Raw genomic sequence first — 6,949 nt, 5'->3', positions numbered from 1 at the left:
GCGCTTATCTTACTTATTGTACCCTTCAGTAGGCCGTTAAGGCGTTGACAAACGCCATTTCTTTGTGGGTGATAGACTGATGTTAGTTTGTGTTTAATTCCTAACATGGTGGTGAGCAGGGCAAAAATGGCGTTTGAAAAATGGCTTCCGTTGTCGGAGCGAATGGCGTCTGGCAAACCCCATTGTGAAACAACCTCGCGGAGTAGAAAGGTGGCTGCGGCTTTGGCATCACAGTGGACACAAGGTCCAGCCTCAATCCATCATGAGAATGGGCAAACCACCACAATGAGGTATCAATCATTTTGGCACCTGTCAATCATGTCTACATAATCAATGTGGAGTTCTTTGAAAAGACCTTGGGGCTTTGGTATAGTTGATGCAGCTGTTTTCATGCTGGGGTTGGGTGAGTATTGCTGACAAATGAGGCACTGATGAACAAAAAGTTGCATAAGCATTGGGAATGAACCAATCAGCCTGTAAGGTGGTGGACGTGTTATCACGAGAGATATGTGTGGGAAGGTGTAACTGAGTGAGTGCCACTTGCAACGAGGCCTGTGGCATGACAGGCTTTCCTGTGATTGTCAGCATATAATTGAAATCTGAGGCATCCTGTTGTACTCCTCCCTTTTTCCATAGCTCTTTTTCTTCAAGTGGAGCGCTCTCCTGCATCTCTCTAAGGTGCAACTGTGCTATGTGATCATATTGCTGTGTACTATCAAGGGTGTAGGGAAGGACTGAATCAGGGGTATCCAAAGGCGGTGGATGAGGGGCATTATTACCTGCACTAAGGTGTCTGGTTGTACTGCTGAAGGGGCGTGTTGGGCAAGTAAGATGGGAGCACACTGAGCCGTAGGTGGTACTGTGGTGGGCGGTGACGTTGACTGGGGTCCTCTGGCGGCCATTTAAGCTGACCAATCTGCCAGATCGCTGCCTCTAGAGACAAAATCTTGGCCATTGGTGTGCGCTGTGCATTTTACTACAGCTACCTCAGCTGGCAGCGTGAGTGCATCTATGAGTTCTTCTAACAATTGTCTGTGCATAACAGGTGTGCCATCTGATTTGAGAAACCCACGTCTTTTCCATCGCAAGATGCTAGAGCGTGTTGTTGTTGTGACATATGCAGAGCCTGAATATACAGTGATGCGTTTATCTGCTCCAAGTTTTAAGGCAGCAATCAGTGCCACTAGCTCTGCTGCTTGTGCTGAGAAATGTGAGAGCAATGTTATTTGCTGTACAATGTCTAGTGAGTCAGAGGAGTCATTTTGTTGAGCTTGAACCACTGCAGCGCCTGTGTACCTGACTCCGGTGTCCTGGTCAATGGTATACGGTACTATCCGGCAACGGGTCCTCTTTCGCTGCCCCTGGCTCGTCTGGGCAGTACATGGCACAGTCATGGGGATCATCATCTGTGCTGGCAATGAGGTGGGCAAAGACCATGGTGGGATTCACTGTGTGGCACTTAACAATCTTCAGAAATGGCAATGACAATATAACTTCATAGCCTGACGCTCTGCGCGGTGAGGGTAGTTTTAGCTTTCTGTATTATTGCAAAAACAGCATGATCTGTGGACTGTGTCAATGGGGAACCCATGACTATGGGGGTGCTCTTTCCGACAGCAAATGCTGCGGCCGCTAGTGCTTGTTCGCAGGGGTAATGACCCCTCATTACAGAGTCTAACATGCCACTGAAGTAAGCAATTGGTCTGTGGCCCAGGGGGTACTCTTGAGTGAGCACTGCTGGCATAACCTGTCCATTACAGTGAGTGAACAAGTAGAACTCTTTGGTGTAGTTGGGCGATCCTACCACTGGTGCATTTGTAAACTAATTTTTCAACTGCGCAAAGGCTGTGGTCATTTCAGGTGTCCAATCTATTTTATTATGTCTGTCCATGGCCATTTTAACAGCTTTTAACTGGGGGGCAGTAATGGTGGAAAAATCAAAGACCCATTGTCAGACATAATTCACTAAGCCTAGGAATGTCTGCAGGTCTCTGACTGTGGCTCGGGTGCACCCTGTATAGCTTGCATTCTGTCTGGGGTGACTCTTCTCCCTGGCGCTGAGAGCACCTGTCCAAGGTATTGCACTTCTTTCTGGCAGTATTGAAGCTTCTTTTTGTCTACTTTGTAGCCTCTAAGTGCTAGCGGTGTGAGCAATGCTATGGTGTCCTTCCTGCACTGCTGTTCAGTGGTGCTGCAGAGCAATATGTCATCAAGATACTGTAACAGTGTGCTGTCACACTGGAAGGTTGCCAAATCATCCCTGACATCTCTGTTAAAGACACTGGGGGACTCGCCGCAGCCCTGAGCTAACCTTCGGTATGAGAATTGGACATTTCTGAATGAGAACGCAAAGAGGTACTGACTGTCTGGGTGCAACGGGACACTGAAAAAGGCATTTGTCAGGTCAATGACGGAAAAATATTCTGTATCAGGTGGGATGTTGGTAAGGATCACTGAAGGGTCAGGGGCGATTGGGAATTCTGGTATAACAATGTTATTAAGTGGACGCAGGTCATGAATCAGCCTCCATTGATTAGTCTTACCTTTCCGCACTGGAAATAGACAGGTGTGGCAAGGCGAGACACAGGGGTATATCACACCCTGATCAAGTAATGCTTGTATGGTGGGGGCAATTCCCTCTTCTGCTTCCTTGGACAGGGGGTACTGGCGCACTCTGGGGAGTATGGCGCCCTGTTTCAGTGTCACTCTGAATGGTGCCGCTGATCTAATGAGCCCTACATCATTTGGTCTGGTCATCCAAAGGATGCTCGGTACTTGAGCTAAGTCTGAATCACATGTGGGGTCGAGAGGTGTGGGTGGAGTTGGCGTTCTAATTTCAATTGTCACTGATAAGGAGACTGGATTTTGATAGACAATCTTGGTTTTCCCATAATCTTCAGGATCACCAAAGAGCTGGTGATCTGAAATGTGTCTCAGCAATTGGTGTGGCTCAATGAAAATAACACAGGCCCACGTGTGGGCGTAGTTTTCAATTGCTAGGAATGCTCCATATGTGGATGTATTTTCAAGAGCATGTATAGCTAAGATCATGTGTTTGTCGGGCCTTTGGATGTTCTGTGATTGACGACAAAAGAGAAACTCTTGTGGGAGCTGGACAGTGCGGCCATGCATTTCTGGTGTGTTGGCAACAACGATGTGTACCGCAGTGGAGAATGCTTGCTCATCCACTGGGCGGGCTCTCGTTTGATCTCTGAAGGAGGAGTCCACAGTGACTGCCATCATTCTGGCTAAAGGGGTACCTGGAATTGAACAAATCATTGTGCCAGTTTCATCAAAGTGGATCGTCATGTTTAGCTTTGCCATGAGGTCACGGCCCAAGAGATGTACTGGGGACTGTGTTGAGTATAGCAGACGCTGCTCCACACGTTTTCCTCCTATTTCTATTGGTATTGGCTTGGTAAAGGGAACCCTTGTTATTGCCTCAGAGAAACCCTGTGTGTCCGCAATGTGATTGGAGATCGGCAGTGCACCTTCCTTAATACAGGAATAGGTAGCACCTGTGTCAATCATAAAACTATATGTTTTGTTGTTAATCGCGACAAGCACAACAGGACCTCTCTAACACCTGCTAGGCACGATAACACCGGACACACAAGAGTTATCTGTGGGCTGTCTTAACCGGTGTATGCCTCGTTGTGGTACTGCATCTCTCCCCCAATTCCTGATGCCATTTTTCCTTCATTCTTGAAATGCGCCGCTCTGGGTCTTCATTGGGTTGCATTGTTTGCGACATCAGAGACCCAATGTCAGGGACATCGGGAAACTTTCGGGCGGCAGTTGGTTCCAGATGGCTGCTCTGATTTTATTCAATGAATTACCATCACATAGTGTATCAGTGGTGGAAAGTCTTTTGTCAATGCGTGTGAACATCTCTTCAGCATCCTCTCCGATCAGGGAGGTCTTTACATCCCCAATGGCCAATGGTGCCCCTGCAGTGTGTTTTTCAAAGGCCTGTATCCACTTCCCAGCGCCCTCTGTGAGGGGCAGGAGTCGTTTCTTCAAATTGTCTTTGTCCATTTGTGTCCAGGGGACATAGATGGGGCGGTCATTGACGTTTTAATCAGTAGGGGCATCTGGCGTGTTACCCCTGTGGGTCTTGTGTGGTCATGTCTATGAGCATATTTCTGCCAGACCCATATAATCATAGTCCCAATCATCATCTCCTGCCCCATAGAGGATACATTCCTCAGCTGTCGCCATGTCTTGTGGCTCAAATGACCCCTCGCGAGGTCAGACATTCATTTGAGGTGCATTGGCTTCTGTCCAACCTGCCAAATTATCTGAGAAAGGATTGACATAGAAGTCTGAGCCTTCCCCAAGTATTACTATTTCATTTGGTGTCAGGCTGTTAGCCAGTGATGGGGATGGCCTGCTGAGAGCAATGTTGTGCATGTTTCTTGGTCTAATGTTACGCAGAAGTGCTGAACCTGAACTCTACTGCATTTTGGGGGTCTAATGTATTCCGTCCTAGCTGTGGTGTTGTAGGCTTGGATGGTGCAGTTACTGGTGGTGATATCTGAGGTGTGAGCAAGGGTGGTGTCATTTGGGAGCTGTTCTGAACAACTGTTGGCTGATCTTGGGGTACACGTAAGATGGCTGCCATGTTGGTCTGTGGTCTGGCTACACTTTGTGCTTCCTCGTGTAAGTCTATCAATGGTACCTGCGGTGCCGGGATGGTTGGGACCCCACTATGGTGTTGAGCCGCTGCGCCTACAGCATCAGCCAATTCCTTGAGTGTTCGTTGACCCATGCCACCCAGAGGTTCAGTGAGTTTATCCCTTAGCTGGTTTTCTCCTAATGACAACCGCCGAATGTTCGCTGTAGTGCCAGCGGGGCTGGGTGAGCGCTGTTTGTATAACAAGTCCTCTGCTATTCTACCTGTTCTTTTAGATAAGTCGTGCTCTGTTCTCCACCTGTCAATATCTGCTTCAGTAACTGCTGCAGAGGGACGCAGTTCGCTATCCCTATTTCCTTCGTTGAATGTTAGCAGGTGCATAGGGGAGTGGTCTTCCTCTCACTTGGGACTAGTGTTAAGGGGCAGCCGCCCATTATACTGGCTCCATGGATTTGAAGGGAATTGCTGCTGCTCGGGGGTGAGGAACGGGCCGTAGTGTCTGGGTGCTGTGTTTAGGGGTTCATGATCCTCCGCGAAGTATGTGGGGGCCGTAGCGCTAGGCCTGGGAAACAACAGATGGGAGCTGTGCTGGGATACACTAGAGGCCCCATCGCTGTCTTGGGCCTCTTCTGACTGCCGAGCTGGGGAGTGTGATGCGGGAGTGAGTTTTATCGTGAATAGCGCGTCAATCTGACCTGGCATTCCTGATGCTGCATCCTGCAGCACTGGGCCTTGGGTACTCAAAGATAACGGGTCTGGGGTATGCTCTACTCTGTCGTCCCGTGGGTCACGTTAGGGACCTGGGACAGATATATCGGCATGGCCTACGGCTGCCCTGTCATTTGTTATGGGCTCTAAGTCAACCTTGATAGTTCGTTCGGTATACATGCCACCTGTGTGGTAAGCTGGTGGGGGTGTTGTCGGTATTGGGGCTGGCTTGTCGTCTTCCATGAAGACATTCCACAGAGCCAGCACATCTTTGTGCTTCTTGAGCTTGCTGCCAGAGTGCTTTGCCTCTAGACATGTTGCAGCGTGGTCTAATATGGCCCTATTGAATGTCCCTTCTCTTGCCCAAGGGTGCTGCATATTTTGCGTGAACTTGTGTAGCTCTCTACAGTGCTTCATGATGCGTTGTTCTTGAGCTGTGCAGTTATTTATGATGTGTTGTAATGGTGTAGCTATGATTTCACAGAGTCGCTTTAGAAGGGGTTAACTGGGAAACAGTTCTGGGTATTATAGTCAGCCTCACCTGCTGTAAGTGTGTCACGTCAATCCCTAGGGCTGAGAACACTGTCAGAAGGACAGAACTAACCAGGGGTGAGACCTGAACAAAGGAGGTTGGGGGCTTCAGAAAGGCCAACAACGTGTCCGTTTACTAAATACACTATGTTTTGTGGTATCAGGTGCTGCGGTGGCGTTGCGCTCATTTCCTATCGCCACTTTATGGAAGGTGGTCGGTGCTAGGGGCAGTGGGGTAACAATGCTGCTCTCCTGTTACTGGGTGAGTCTGTCACTATGCCCACAAAAATGGATAGTGTGTTGCTGGGGAGGGGTGTTGTTGGAAATGTGCTCGCAGCTGTGATGCGTGATGCTCACAAACCAGAGGCAAGTTGGCATCGCGGAGTGCTTGTGGCAATAACGTGTGATGCTCGCAGCCTAATGGTATGGTTTCTTGGGACCCTTCCCGCTGTACTGTGCTATTGGCGAGTGCTGGTGGATGAGGTCGGGCTCTGGGTGTTTGGTGCTGGTTCTAGTGCCTGAATGGATTCTGTAGAGCAGTCTTCAATGGTGTGTATCGTGGGCGGGGGCACTGGAGGGTTCTGCAGTGGTGTGTCCTGTGTGTCTTCCACAGAGTGGGGGCTGGGTAAATATTCATATTGTGGCCACACAAGTCCAGGCTGTGTATTGTCTGGAGGGTGTTGGCTCTGGGGGCTGACGGGGTTTACCGTCCCTAGGGAACGCAGTTCTATGAGTGCGGCTGCAGATAGCCTCACTTCAGGTGTTGGTCTGAAGGTGACTCTTAGCATTTCCCACGCTAGTGATATCAAATTGCTTTGGTGAGGCTGTAGTGGGGTTACTGTCCGTGTGCCAGTGTTGTGTACTGCTGCTATTCTGTTGTTTATCAAGTGTAGAATTATCTCAACTGTTTGCTGTTCGTTACGACTCATCTATTTATGCTAGTGATGATATATATGTCGGGTCATAAAAAAGATATATATTGTGCTGCGCCACTATGCATCAGTGGTCAAGGAGGTGGGGTGGTCAAGCACAAGCTCGTCTCCTAGTGCTTCCTTAATGACAAGATAGAATGCC

This window comes from Triturus cristatus, chromosome 6, assembly GCF_964204655.1.
Source record: "Triturus cristatus chromosome 6, aTriCri1.1, whole genome shotgun sequence".
NCBI lineage: Eukaryota > Metazoa > Chordata > Amphibia > Caudata > Salamandridae > Triturus > Triturus cristatus.
Note: the sequence above shows the minus strand (reverse complement) of the source record.